Below are 15,595 nucleotides of genomic sequence, written 5' to 3' on the forward strand. Positions count from 1 at the left end.
TGGTAATTGCAAGCTAGAGTGTTTACAACAAACCTCTTGCTTAGGAGGCAGAGACCATGTCCAATTATATCCTATGAGAATTACATAAATAAAAATTTGCATCTAGAAGGACCCTTCATGAAAATTATGAAAAGATGTTGTGGAATGTTTTATATGCATTGTATATTAGTTCTGTAATTGACAAACAAATTGTAAGTATAGCCCATAATAGTCTACATCCAATAGTCATTTATCATAACTGCATATATGCTTATGACTTGGTTCATTATGAAAAGTAACAATATTAGCAATCACACTCTTTTCCTTTTCGGATTAGTAATGAAGTACGACGATGAACATAACCTCCCAGAATGGATTTACTGATGGAATAAAGAAAGCTAGATCTTGACACAGGACAGATCATGAAGAGATTGGCTTGCCCTGAGGCCTCTCCCGGAGAGCCACAACAGTACCACTCATCTCTGCTAAGTGTCCTTGATTCGCATTTGGTCTGAAATTTTAGGAGGATTCATTACTCTTTGTCCCATGATTAGTCAAGTAAAGATCTATATACCCTCAATTCAAATAGGGAATTACATGAGAAATTCTGAAAATGAGCATTTTAATTTAAGCTCTTGGGTTTGGACAATTGCCTGGAAAGACTTTCATTTTTTTAATAATCAGAAGAAAGCTACAAGCATCAAGACATTCTTTCTTTTTGCAAAAAAATTGAAAGAAAAGATTTCAGGGTGAAGTGGCACCACAGTTGGCTATGCCTGAGGGAATTTAAACTCATCAGTGCGGAGACAACATAATTCACTATCTCCTGCTCAGCAAGAGGGACAGGTGCCATGAAACTTGGAAGGATAATATTTGTTTCTCTGTGGAGCTGAAATTGCTGTTTCAGGACTCATTTTGCCCAATTTTCCTGGGTACAAACACATTCCTTGCTTTGAGCCTAGAAATCTCACTTCTTTTGCCCTGACCCCATGTTTTTTTCCTCCTTTTCACCTTCTTCTTTTACTTTTCAAAGGCCAATATTTATTCTGAAAATACTCTCCCATTTCCAAACTTAGCCAACCCAACACAATACTAACAACTGAAATACTTCCATGCACGTTTCTCAGGGACACCCACAGTTACATTAGAAGTAGTTGTTCATTGCAATCATTCCATCCTTGAGAGAGCTTACAGGAAACATTCCTTTACTCATGCTTTAAGCCAGCCATTATTGGGTGTCCACTGGACATCAACACGGGTAGAGGCTCTACATTTCAGCATATATACTTCCTGGCACCAAGTCAACATTCAATGTTTACTGAATAGACAGCTATCACCACCTGCTTCCATGAAGCTTCCCATCTAATCAGAGAGTCACCCTTGTACACAGAAAAGTATAATACACTTTGATGAGTGTTCTAGAATAGATAGGAATATATAATGGGAGCACGAGAAAGCCAGTAACCGAGCATGAGTTAGTTGACAAAGGCCTCACAGAGGTAGTATGTACATTAGATTTGAGTAGATGTTTATTAGACGGGAAAAAACAGATTTGAAGAAGTGTGCCCACAGGAGTGGTGTCTGAACACGGGCATTCTAAGCAAGAGGAACAGTGTACACAAAGGCACAGAGGCCAAAGTACCATGGTAGGTTCTGGAAACAGTGTTTACTACAGCTGGGATCCAGAAAGTGTCCTGATAAAGGACTGAGGGGTATTTGAGAAAAAGATGGTTGCGAGGTATCAAAGGACTCTGTGACCTTCATTGCTCTTTGGCCTTTGCCACCAGGGAATCAGGTGATGGTCTCGTAAGAAAGAGCTAATAATTACATTTTTAAAAGATAACTCTGATAGTTATGTTGGGATGGATGATGTTGGAGTCAGTGGACAGGACAGCTAGATGCAGTCTGGGTAGAGTTGATGGGGGCCTTAACTAGGCCTGTGGCTGAAGAACTCAAGGGAGAAGCCAGCTTTGGAAAGTGTTGGTAGCAGGTCACTTGGGATGGTGTGTACCAGGGAAACATCCTGGGGTTTAAGGAGTGAAACATCAAGAGAGGAGGAGCCTGGATTCCTGGATGACTTCTTGGAGCAGAGTCCCCATCCCACCCCTGGACCATGACCTCTGGACCAGCAGTTCTGAAAGTTTAGCCTTAGACTCACCCTCAGGGCTTGGGGAACCTCTATCTGATTCAGTAGGTGTGGGAAAAGTCTCAAAAATTTGTACTTCTAACAAGTTTTCAGGTGATGCTAATTCTGCTCCCCAGGGGCAGGCTTTGAGAATTATCATTTGGGACTATGTAAGTGATTACATATCTGAGAGAAAAATGAAAGTTATCTTATTTAAGCCACTGTTATTCTGTTCTCCTTACACACAGCTAAACCTACAAGAGGCTCAGGAGGGGAGAAGACCTGGAGGTCAGGTCTTGCATGGCTTGCTCTGACGGGATGGGAAGACACCGTCTCTTCCTCACAAAGGCCCAGCCTTCCTCCCAGGGCTCTCTCCAGGCCTTGTGGCTGTCGCCTGCAATGTTAGGCTCACTTCCAATCCACTTAAACAATATTTCTTGAGCATAAAGTTGTAGAGTCCTTCAAAGTTGCCATGGGAGAGTGGGAGAATGATGGGCCTGTTAACTGTAACAGGAACGTTAGGACATGGAGCTGATTTAAGGGAGTCGTAGCATACTTTCTGAGAGTGTGCTATGCAGAACACTAGTTTTACAGAATGTTCACGGGTGCTATGTAAAAAAATTATTTCCTGGACTAAATAACTTTTTTTCAATGATAGATGAAATAAAGTTAAGATTTTGCCTCATTTTAAGAAAACTCTGAATCTATAATATTATTCACCAAGAATCTCAGAAAGGGGGTTGCACTGCCAAGCCCCACCACACACTCCTTTGTTCTAAAGTCCCTTACTTAGAGGCCTCCAGGAGGTCCTTGGTAGAACTGTACAGCAGTGGCTCCCAAGGGTACTTCATAGACTGGTGCTAGATCACCGCAAAGTTGTGAATCTACGGCAGTGATTTTCAACCTTTTTCATATCACGGCACCATTAATTAATTGCTAAAATTCTGCAGCACAGCAAAAATTATATTTTTCACCAATTTGACAAAAAATTGGTATAATTGTGACTCAGTCACACCAGATGTCTATCTTTAAGTTGGCTGTTGTCATTTTTCTATTTGTCAATCTAAGGGAAAAGAGGCCAGTGCCCCTGACTAGTCAGGTATTGCAGGTTTTAAAAATCCTTGTGGCTTACAGGTTGAAAATAGCTGATCTACAACAATATGGGAAACATAAGAATAATGTAGTATTTTACTAAGTTTTATTTTCAACTTCAGGATGGTCTTTATTTTCAAATTATGTGTTTTCTATGTTTTAGTGCTACAATATTTCTTCTCAGTGAAATGATGGTGATGGGAGAGATGATCATTTCTCCCATGTTTTTTAAAATGCTTTAAATTAAAACTTGGCATCTGTATACCAGTGCTTTCATTTTAGCTTAATTGTGTCATTCTTTTAGACACTTGTATATCATCTCCTTCAGTCCCAACATTAATAGATTAAGGAAGTGAGGAAAAATGATAATAATATGTTTATCATCACTCATGCAAACATGTGCCATGGAGTCCTCGAGTGTGCAATGGAAACAGCCATTCCACACTCAAGGACTCCATGGCACGAATTTAGGCACTTTGATGGCTTTCATAATAGGAAGTTGAAAAGTTTGTGCTGTCACAGGAAAAGCACAAAGTGTCTCATGGATTGGTGGGAAATTAAAACCAGCAGGATGTCATGTGCCCATTTCAGTATTTTGGTTCTAGGCAAATCCAAGACAGTACAAAATTAATTATGATTAGTAGTATTTATTTACATCATTTGTTCTGTGGATATTTCCATCTGAACTTGGAAGGGGTAAAAATTAAGCAGAAGCCTGGGAATTCTTCAAGATCACAGATAAAACTTTCTATTAATGTTTCAGATCATCCCCATTTCTAAAATAATTTCTCAAGTTAGTTTCTCTGCATGAGAGCTTCTTCACTTAAAAAAAATTAGACTAAATTTTTCCTGAAATTCTTCTATAAATTTCAAGGATTCTATAACTTACATGGAGCTAAATAAGGGGCCACATTAGAATCTATATTACCAAAATTTTCTCCCTTCTTAAGTGATTTATAGCTTATCAAAGTGAAATAATGCTTCAGCCTAGTCACGTATCTGTTAGGAAATCATAAAGGAGAAGGAAAGACATTTGCAAATGATGAACAAGTTGCCATATACATCACTATTTTCTTCAAAGTTAAATATTTATTGAGTACATACTCTGAGAGAAGATACCAACTTAACAAACTGCCCACCCAAGGCTTGGCCCTGGCACTGCACAGCCCAAGATCACTTTTCACGTAATGGCCACGTAATCATAGTCGCCTGGAAGCTTATTGAAAATCCGCATTCCCCCTGACTGGTGTGGCTCAGTGGGTTGGGCATCCGGGCTCAAAGAGAAATGTCGTTGGTTCAATTCCTGGTCTGGGCACATGCCTGACTTGCCGGTTTGGTCCCTGGTCAGGGTGTGTAGGAGAGGCAACCCATCAATGTACCTCTTTCACATTGATGTTTCTCTCCCTCACTTTCTCCTTCCCTTCCCCTCTCTCTAAAAATAAATAGATATAACCTTTTTTTTAAAAAGTAAAGAAGATGTATGTTCCCAGGTACCAACTTTTTAGAGATTGAGAATTGACAGAGCTGGGCTGGAGCTCAGGAATCTGCAGTTTGAATAAGCTCCCCAAGGGATTCACATGCACACTTAAATTTAGAAACCACTTCCCCTAAAATACAAATCGTTGTGCTGGGGGCATGGTACTTGCAAATGTCCAAGCAATAAATAGTAGACAGGGGTCAGAGGTGAGATCAAAGAGAATTAATATTACCAGGGTTCAGATAGTTCCTCTGAACTATCTGAAGTTCATCCTAGCCAGTGGCACAGAATGAGCTTGCTCTCTCTTTCACTGCTTGTCTCTTCTGAAAGGTCAACAAAACTTTCCATTTAGAGAGCCCTCTTCCTGAAAGTCATTTCAAAGTCAGTGTGGGTGTGGAGATGGAGGGAAGCAACAGAGGTTGTGGATATATTGGAGAAATACTTACCTTATTTTTTTTTCTCAAAAAAGCATATGGAATTCATGGAAACTAAGGTGATAGTTTAGCAGATGAACTTAAATGTCATAATGTAAGTACATTTGCAACTAAGATAAAGAGCCAGTACACACATCATAATTCAATGCAACTTAAAGCACATCCATTAGATTTAAAATAAACACCAGATTTTTTTAATCCTCATTTGAGGATATGTTTACTCATTTTAAAGGAAAGTGGGGGAGAGAGAGAGAGACAGTGAGAGAGAGAGAGAGAAAGCAAAACATCTATGTGAGAAACATGGATCAGTTGCCTCCCATAGGCCCCCTGATAGGGGATGGAACCCACAACTTTTGATGTATGAGATGACTCTCCAACAAACCGAGCCACCCAGCCAGGACTAAGTACAAAAATTTTTAAATGCCTTCAGACTTTGCTTTTTCTATTTTCTTCTATTTGTGAAGTTCACTATATTGCTGAATGTTGATTTTCTTTTTCTTTTTTAAATCCAGGCCACTATTGTGTACCAAGTGCTGTTTCTGCCCTAAAGCTAAGAATGTTCTAGGAAAACTAATCAATCAATTTTTGCTCATTAAGAAAGAGCACTCAAATAAAAAGAATCCTAACCTTTTGATGAATTTGGTAGCTATTTACTAAATACGTTTTTTCCCATGGTGAAACACCAAGAAGCCATCTTACACCTTAAGGAGAGGGAAAGCTCCCAGGTTCCAGGGAATTATGTGACATTTGGGGAAGTTTTTTTAAATCTTTGAGTATTGATGGACCTTGCCATCCCTTGGTGGTAGCGGTAGTATTTTTAATTATGTTTTTCTAGCTGAAGTTGGAGGATACACATATTTGAAATATAAAATAACTGCTTCCACAAACCAAACTGGGAACAAGACATGGTACTCAGCTTAACTGAGCAGCTAACTCAGCAACAGCTTTTGCACAATGCTGTTCAAAATACCTTCCTTCAATTTTCAGACTCTTAGGTTTATAGAATTAACCGTGTACCTGATTTATTTTGTAGGATGTGAGTTTCCACCTTGTTATTTCCAGGTTTGGGTGTTCTATGACTGAACCTATTGGTGATGTGTGCTCTTTCAGCCCGACAGTTAAATTAGAGAAGTTCGTGAAGAAAAACGAGATACACTGTTGCATTTCATAAAACTGGGAGTCTCAGCACGAAGAAAATGTTTTCTCATCTGTGGGTAGAGATTTAAAAAAGACATAACCGAGATCTTCAAGTTGTTGAAAGTTCAAAACAATTGTACATCCAACTACATCCAACCTGACAGTTTTTTTACCCAGGTTTATCTCCCTCAGCTGAGCATATTCTTAACTAGATAGTGGACTTAAATAGAGAAATTAGATTCAGGTTAAAATCCAACTTGACTTATACCATTTTATTTCTTCAGGTGAGAGAGAAATCAAATTGGAAAATGACAATTGTGGTGACAAAGGTCAGAATAGAATATTAATCCATTTCTCTTTTCTTTTTTCAGGTTTTGACCACACAAACCAACCTTCTCCAAGGTAAAACTACATTATACTGTTCTCTAACTCGTTGGGGAAATCCCGCATAATTGTTTTGACTTTGAATCCATTATTGCTGTGTGGTGTCTCAAAGTCACATGTGGGACATTCGAATGGCACCCAGAATGAGGCATTCATTGGCCATGTTAGTGATGAGGGCACCCTAAGAACATGGCTTGATGGCTTGACTAAGCACTGGACTGGACCAGTGAGAGACAGCGAAAGAGATTGAGACTCTTTTTCTTGCTTGATTAGCCCTTTTATGAGAGAGCAGACTCCACGCCTCTGATGTTCACAGACAGGAGGTTTCTTTGCAAGCAGCTGGGGCAGGGCTCGCACCTCTACCAAAGCCCACACTGCAAGAATTACAAAGCAGAGCGCCTCTCAGCAGGGCCCCAGCTCTTTAGCTCCAGTGAGCCTTCCTGTCCAGGTCTGGTGGGAGAGCACTAGCCAAGTTGTTTAACTTTCCAGGACTATCTGTCAAAACCAGCAATTGAGGATGCGTTAATCTCATTAAAGGCACAATAGGAACCCTTTTTTATTTCATTAGAAAATCAGGATGCATTTGATGTGCACCATCTGGTTTGTGAATACAGGAATACTGTTTTCAAAGGGGCACATTTCCAAGTTCTATGTTTCATATGCTTAAGAAGGAAAAACCCATAAGCAGCTCTATTTTTAATGAGAGCAATGCGAAAGCTAATAAGATTGGGGTGGGATTTCAGTATGTGCCATTTCTCCTCAACTACATGTGTTTGCAGTACATTTGGCAGACTTGTCCTGTTTAGAGGCTGGGCTTGCAGTGGAAAAAATTTAAAGTTCTCCATGTGTTAATTGGAAAATAGAAAGAGGCATCATTGTAGTAAAGCAGCTGGCTCCTTAGGTATTAATTACGGCTCTTTCTATTATAAAGGCTAGTATTTTAAAATTGTCCCCTGTTATTTATTATGATACTCTTAGAAACTGTAAGTTCTCAAACCATAGGAAAAAATCAAGTTAAACTTTACTATGTATTGTATGCTTTATAAAAATGTCTTTTAGATGCAGTCACTTATATAATAATATTCACTTATTATAAATAATAAGCAGTAACTAAATAGTGAGAAAATACAGATTTACTATTGGTAGTTCATGTTAGTCCTTAAAATATTTTTATTTAAATTAAAATATACCTTTGGAATGTAGCCATCTCACTATATAGTATAACTCTATACAGAAAGGAATGTCTTCGGATTGGCTGCTTTAACAGAATAATTCCTTCAGTTTCCTACAAAACTTTAAAAATCTTTTACAGTAACAAATATGATTGGTGAGGCAATATGATGCTCTCCTCAACCTCTCAGTAATTGGAGGCATCTTCTGTATGTATCCCACAAGTCCAGCTCAGGCTGATGAAGGAAGCATAATTATATTACAGGCAGACTCATCTAAGGTAATTACAATTGTCGCCATCAATCCAATTAAAGAGGATAACCAGCTCTACTGCGTCAGTGCTGCAAAGCTCTCAAACTAAGTCCAGGCTTTGGGATAACAGTGTGGTTGAGGACTTTGAGAATTTTCATTTTCCAAAATGTTGTTGCTTATTAAGATAGATAACAATGTCGGAGGGTGTTGTGGGGAAGGATTGAATATCGGTAGAGATTTTTTATTTTTATCCATTTAGTGATAAATTTCTTATTTCTAAGCACAGAAATCAATGCATATTCTCAACACCAAAGTTTTGGGCCAAACAAGGTCTTCATGGAAAGGTTGACATAGCATCACAACCTTGTAATGGCCCACTGTACTCCCCTGGCATCTTGTCCAATTTGACTCCCCATCCCATTATTCCCTCCGAGATCTTCCATTTCGTTCCACTTAAAAGTACAACATACCAGCTCCTGTCTTTACACTCTCTACAGGAAGTTGATTTGAGCAATACCCTTCTGTGCAGTCAGTGTGGCTGGCAATATGAATTATCATGAGAATTAACGATGTTCACCTTTAGTCCATATGAAAATGTAAGGCTTGGACACAGGACCCAGAGAACAAGAAGTAAGAGCAATGTCACACTTACTGTGACTAAGATTTAGACAAGTCCCAAGAGAGACTGCATATGACTACACTGGATGACACACTATGTGAAGATACTGGTGTTTTCTTTACAGTCATTCACATACGAAGACATATAGCAGATAAACTTAGGGGGTCAGAGGCGAGCATTTGCTCTCGAGCATCAGTGGCCCCCTTAGTCACTGCTCAGCATTCTTTCAGTATTGCACACCCCGGCTTTTCCATTCTGTATCTGGGCTCTTCCACGTGCCTTGACCATTTCCTTCCCTCAGCCACCCCACACTCCTTGCCACTCTTGGATGTGTGTTCTCTTTGTCCATGTAGACACTTCCAGTCCTGCTTTAAAACTTACTCTTCCAGGGAAACAGTTCACAGAAGGGGAGGAGGGGGCAGAGAAGGGACCAGGTTGGAGGGCTGGCTGCTTTATATTCCACTGCTAACCAGCTCTGTGATACTCAGCAAGTCAGCAGAGCTTGCCGAGGCCCAGTTTGCTCGTCTGTAAAATGAAGTCATTAACCTCTGTCCTGCCACCCTCATTTTAACAAGTATCTCAAGCAAAATTATAAATGTGGAGAAGTCCTTCATCATATATAAAATTGCAATATGAGGGATTATATATACATATATTTATTATCGTTACTGTGGTCATCTTCTCCTGTCGATTCCCCAGCCTTTGCACTATAAATGGTCCTTCACGATTGTGTTTTGTTTCCTGTTGAGTGTTTAAGGAACCTGAAGGCTGGCACCATGTTGCTTACTTCTTTTCTGTTTCTTTCTAACATTTAATTTGTTCCCTGACTTCCCGAGATAGGATGACTTGTTAAAACATTGCATAGTGTTTGCTCTCTCGTTAGTTTTTCTCCAACCCTTGTAAGCCTGTGGCCCAGCTTGGGCCTGAAGGAAACGTGCTGCTGTCTCCGACAACGCGCATGTGAAGGACTCGGGGGGCACCTGTGGGCTAGAAGGCTGGCAGGACTCCTCGGAACTGCCATGCTCTCTCCAGGGGCACCTCCCTCCAATAACGTCATTGTTCTCACCAAGGTGGAAACTGCTCAAAACCCATCATTTAGAGGGTTTTATGGAAGTCTCATTTAGGAGGCATGGTTGATTAAATCACTGGCCACTGGTGACTACTTATCACCAGCCCCCCTCCCCTTTTTGGATTGGAGGATTGGCGGGGCCGAGGGCGGGGGCGCTGCTGAAAGTCGTAAGCTTCTAATGAGTCTTGTTCTTTCTGGTGACCAGCCCCCATCCTGAAGCCATCTAGGGGTTGCCACAAGTCACCTCATTATAACAAAATACTCTCCCATCATCCTCATCGGGAGATTAGGAGCTGTGGTCCAGAAACCAAGGACAAAAACAAAATGCTTTTTATGACCTAGCCTCAGAAGGAGCCTAGGGAGGAGACACAGGACTCATACTGAGTTCTGCTCATGATTTCTCCAACCACTTTGTTTTTCTGTTTCTTCTCTTTGTCCATTTTTTACTTTTTTCAGGGCTCTTTGTACTGTTTTTGACATAACTGAGGTCATAATTTGGCCTCTGAGAGTGCAGTATGTTCTCTGCTCTCAAGATTATTATTCAAAAGTTTTCCAGTTTATCTGTAACCACAGACTGTATTCTCTTTGCAGTCAAGATAATATTATAGAATGATGTATTCGAATGCCAAGTGGACGTAGACTTGGATTCTCTGCCATTTCTTTAAAGGGATATCATGGTCATTTATTTACTTAGATGGTTTAAAAAGTGTAAAACTCTTTAATCCATAGATTGCTCATTCATAAACTTCTCTCCCATATGCTCTATCACTATTCATCTGATATATAGAAAGCACAAAAGGCCATGAAAACCTTTAACATAGTCAAGGTTAGTGTACAGATTCTATTTGTCAAGATAGGCTAGATGATACTGCAGTAATAAGCTATACCAAAATGTCAGAGGTTTATCACATAAAAGTTTCTCACTCAGGCAAATCAGCAAAGAATCTAGTAGTTTCTCCAGGATAGCCCATTGCTTCTTGTAACACCCACCAGACACTGTACACATAATCTGTTCTGCCTAATGGTCTTGTCTTTCTTGCTGCCTTATCTGGCCCGGTCATTATCTCCTGGTGGATACATTGAAAATACAGACTGTTCCCGTAGCCTTCAAGAGAGTAAGGAGGATGGATTTCTTCTATGTTTGAAGAGGGGCCCTAAAGAAGTGTTGCTTAGATCCCACTGAGTTAGCTACTTTAGGTGCTCTCCAATTTTGCTGCTAGCCTTCCCTTCCCCCGGGACCGGGCCATGTTTCTAAGCCACTGGGTCAGAGACCGGTTCCAGTTATAGATACGATGCCATAAGCAGACTCCCTGCTCTTCACATGAGCAAGAGCATCTCAACCAAGTCTCTCCTCCCTGCGTTGGGCTCTTCTCAGGAAAATACTTAGTGCCACTGCCCACCACCCCCACCCCACCATAGCCCTGCTAGACTTCTATTGCACCACCTTATACGTTCAACATGCATTTCAACAGTGGATTCACCTTTAATCACATCCCCACCCCTAAGAAAGGTGGGGTTTTATTGGAATGAACTTTTCTTATGTATTTTACTACACGTGTGATGAAATTTGCAGACATGTCTGAACCATAGCAGTGAAGAATAACAGGCCAAGGCTCAAGCTACAATCTCACCACAATGTACGTTTATAGTTTCTGAGAAATAGTTTTCCATAATCTGCTTCTTTTCTAGATATATTATCTTATTCACTCATGGTATAATAATTTATTCTTAGTACTATTTTTCTTCCAAACTCTTAATAGAAATACTCTGTGCTGAAATGTCAAAGAAGACATTTTCTCAGCACATCCTTATTTTTGCACTATTGAAGAATATAGTTAATAAATGATAGAAACGCCCAATATGATTGATTCCAGTGCAGAAAGCAGATTGAAAGAAGGCAGAACAGGCAAAGAAAACAGATACTTGTATAACTCACTTCAAAGTGAGTTAAGTTATTTAAGGAATGATTTCATGTTATGGGGCAGTTAAAAAGACTTTAAAACAGCTAGACATGTTCAGAATGTACGTCTTCATGTGGCAAACGGCACACAGATGACTGAAGTTCTCTGTCTTTCCTAATGTATGCAGCACCTGAGTGAAAGCACATGAGACACTATCATAATGGAAGCCACAGCAAGGCACCTGTGTCAAGGTAGCATATAATTGATTGGTTTACCCACCCTGACCTTCATACAAACACACACACACACACACACACACACACAGGAGTCTAGGACTTTGCCTCTGAATTTAAAAGATAACATAGGCTTTGTGCTTTTCTACGTTCCTGCTGTAAGATACGTTGCCTTTTTTCACATCCCACATATCTAACAATAAAGAAATGATTCAACAATGACAATGACATCTATTTTATGGGCAAAGAATCATATGTGTTAAGATGTCTTTTAAACAAATTTTTAAAGGTATGGGAAAATACTCAAGCTAAAAACATTAAATGAAAAAACAATGGCAAAACCTTATATGCTATATGTATAATGAATGTGTGTGTGTGTTTATATGTATGAAATATACAACAGGCTTATCGTTAAGCTGATGTGATTACAGGGAGTTTTTATTTTTTTTCTGTAGGATCTATAATGAGCATATATTAATTAGATAAAGGAAAATGGGATACCATATAGGAAAGTAAATCTCAGAACAATGTTTATAGATATTTAAGACCCACAGGATCATTGCAAATGTCATAATCTTGGAACACTACAAAAAGCCTTAAATAGTTTATGAGGAAGGAAAGCTCATCCCATAAAAACCACTAAGGTGACTAAGGTGAAAAATCAATAGTGAAAAGCTGTTTTCAAAGCAAGCTACATTTTTGAATAAGCTGAGTGAGTTAAAGGAGCCACATTTCAGGGGAGCCAGAGCAGGCAGGGGAGCACGTGTAAGCACTGCTTAATAGTGGTGTGGAGAAAAGGAGGCAAGAATGAGATGTAAGGTAAAACTAGAGTGTGAGGGAACAGGAAATCAGTGGGAACAGGTAGGAGGGACAGGAGTTTCTGCCCTTGGCATGGTCCTAGGTTTAGGTAATCCTGTCTGTGGATGTAGAATTAGCTGGCTGAGTTGAGGCAGATTGTTAGGCATTGGAAAGGTATGTTCTTGAGAGAACAGTATACTGAGTACAAGTTTTATATTAAAACACTACCCTTCTGCTTTGCCTGTGGCTATACCATTGTCCCTCTGCGTGTTTGGATTTGTAATAGACTCCATTTAAAAAGTGCAAGCCAAAGTGAATTGAATCATGGTGATCAAATCTCAGGGCTCATGGTGACTACGACAGAACTTCCTACTGAGAAAATAAGCATTTTTGAAAACAAAATACATATGCAATGCAATCATCAGTCCCTTGCCTACCTAAACAAAAGAAATTCAATGCATTTCTTCCTTCAAGGAAAAGTTAACACAATAAATTTTTGCATTGAAAAAATCAGTGTGGTACAAAAAGCTCTTGTTCAGAATAATTCCAGGGAGGCTAAGCCTGTGGACACTGCATGCCTTTTCATGCATATTACTTCTTTTCTCTAATTTTCTGGCTCTTTGCTGTCCCTCCTCACCGTCTCCAGCAGCCCCCAAGCACTTCTCCCTCGCCCTTCCCGTTGTGTCTAGGTTTGCAAAACTCCTGATTAGCATGTGCCAGAGAGCAGGGGCCCAAGGCTCTTTCATGTGGGTCAAGGGCACTGGCTTTATCACTCAGACTCCTATAAAGACTGGTTTGACAAATTAAAGGCCTGTTTTCACCCTTACTTTTTTGCTTTTAAAAATTTTATTCTGGATAATTGAGCTTGACAAATAAGTGGGTTCTTTTAAGTGAAGTGATATCAGACCTTTGTTCTCTTGGCAACTTGCTATAAATCTGGAACTTTTCTAGCTTCTTTTCTAGATCTTGAAGTTATTAAAAACCTGCACAACACTAACATAAATTGTATAATGTAAAACACATTTTATAGCCTATGTAAATGTAACATAAATAAATTATTTCATGGCAGTGAATTTTAAGCTACATGGAGCTTAAAACTACAGATTATTTCTTTTTCCATTATTTTTGGGGAAAAGAATGCTACTGACTATTCCAAAATCTAAGGAATGTTAAAAATGCACATCTACATAACACAGAGATAAACAACTGACTACAAACACAGCACTGAGACATACCTATCCCAGCTCCCCTCCCCACAGGCAAACATTTGCAAAATAAACAGATTTCATCTCAACTCACTCTGTTTTACCCCTGCAGTTGTTGGGGGGGTGGTCTTTAAACTTCATGTGTTCAGTTACTAGGAAACATGGTAAGTTTCTCTTGTCTTTCTAGCCTTGCACTCTTGTAATTAACACATGTTCATTCATCCTCGGATATGTATCATGTGTGTGTATCAAGCTCCTTCATGTGTCAGGCACCCTTCCAGATGTGGGGATGAAGTGGTTAACAAGACAGATAAGGTCTGCTCTCTCAGGGACTTCCAATTCTGTTGGAGGAAGATGGTAATAAATGCATTTGTATCACAAAAATCCTAGGTAATGTTCAGCGCGGGGATGGACACTAAGATGGGTACACTTGGCCTTTGCCATGGTGGTGCTTTACAGGATAAGTTGTAAATAAAGAAGATGTTTGTAAGTGCGATTTATCTGAGCCATTAAGGGCCTCCCCTAAAGTTTATTTAAAATGAATGTTATTATTTGGGGGAATATTTGAACTTAGTACAACTTAGTGCCGTCAGTATTAAGTGGCAATTTAGCTTTCCCATTCCGGTTTAATGCTCGAACAGGTCAGCTGGTTCAAGGGGGGAGGCCTGAAAGGCCCCTTTACAGAAACCCAAACAAAATGCAACAAAACAAAAAACAAAGACAGAATGAAGGAAAAACATACACCAAGAATGCTGTCTCATAACTCGTTTACAAAATCTGTCCTCAGGCCACTGCCCCAGGCACATTTTCTGTTGAAGAAGCAGGCAATCTCTATTTGCAGGCACCGCCCTCGCCAGGGCCAGGCCCCGCCGCCTCCCATGGTGCAGGCCGGCCTGCCACACCAAGTGCCAAACCCTTTTTCCAAGTCAACAACCCTGATTTAATTTCTTCGTAGCTCAAATCCCCCCTCTTCATCCTTCAGATCTCCTCTAAGAACAGAGATCCCTGTCTAAAGTTACTGGGATTCTGAATGAGCCCAGAGAGCTAAGCTGATAAACCTGTCCTGCCTATTGCTCTGCCACCCACACTTCTGCCTGTGTTACCCTCCTGATCTTTCTAAGGATCCACTCCCCACCACAGTGCAAGCCCCTTTCGAGTCTGCCTCCCCGCCCCCAATCTGTGTGGGTGCAGGGCCTGGCACAGTGCAGGTCGAACAGGAATTGAAATACAACCTTGTGTTTGAATTCAGACTCTGCCATTTTGGATGTGTGACCTTAACAATTTACTTAATCTTTGGAGCCTCCATCTTCTCATATGTAAATAGGATTAATAATGGTACGTATCTTATACTTGAGCTAACGAAGAAATGAGATGATGAAATTTTTAAGAAAAACATGTCATGTAGGCTGTCTAAAAATAACATGAGAATTCCTCTTAGTTTAATACATATTTAAATCCATGCTGTATAGGGTTCCTGCAGAAGCTAAATATACAACATTAGACTTTCTTTTTTTTTTTGACATTGTTTGCCAGCACCTGATCATTTTTTTATTACTATTTGCTTAATACAGTCAAGAAATGCTTATTTCAACGCCTCGGTGTATGTCAACTACAACCTATTAAGAATAAACCTGAGCCCTGGCTGATGTGGCTCAATGGACTGAGTGCCAGCCTGTGAACCAAAGGGGTGCTGGTTCAATTCCCAGTTAGAGCACATGCC

The sequence above is a fragment of the Phyllostomus hastatus genome, unplaced genomic scaffold (assembly GCF_019186645.2).
Source record: "Phyllostomus hastatus isolate PE091 unplaced genomic scaffold, TTU_PhHast_1.1 phas_scaffold_501, whole genome shotgun sequence".
Lineage (NCBI taxonomy): Eukaryota > Metazoa > Chordata > Mammalia > Chiroptera > Phyllostomidae > Phyllostomus > Phyllostomus hastatus.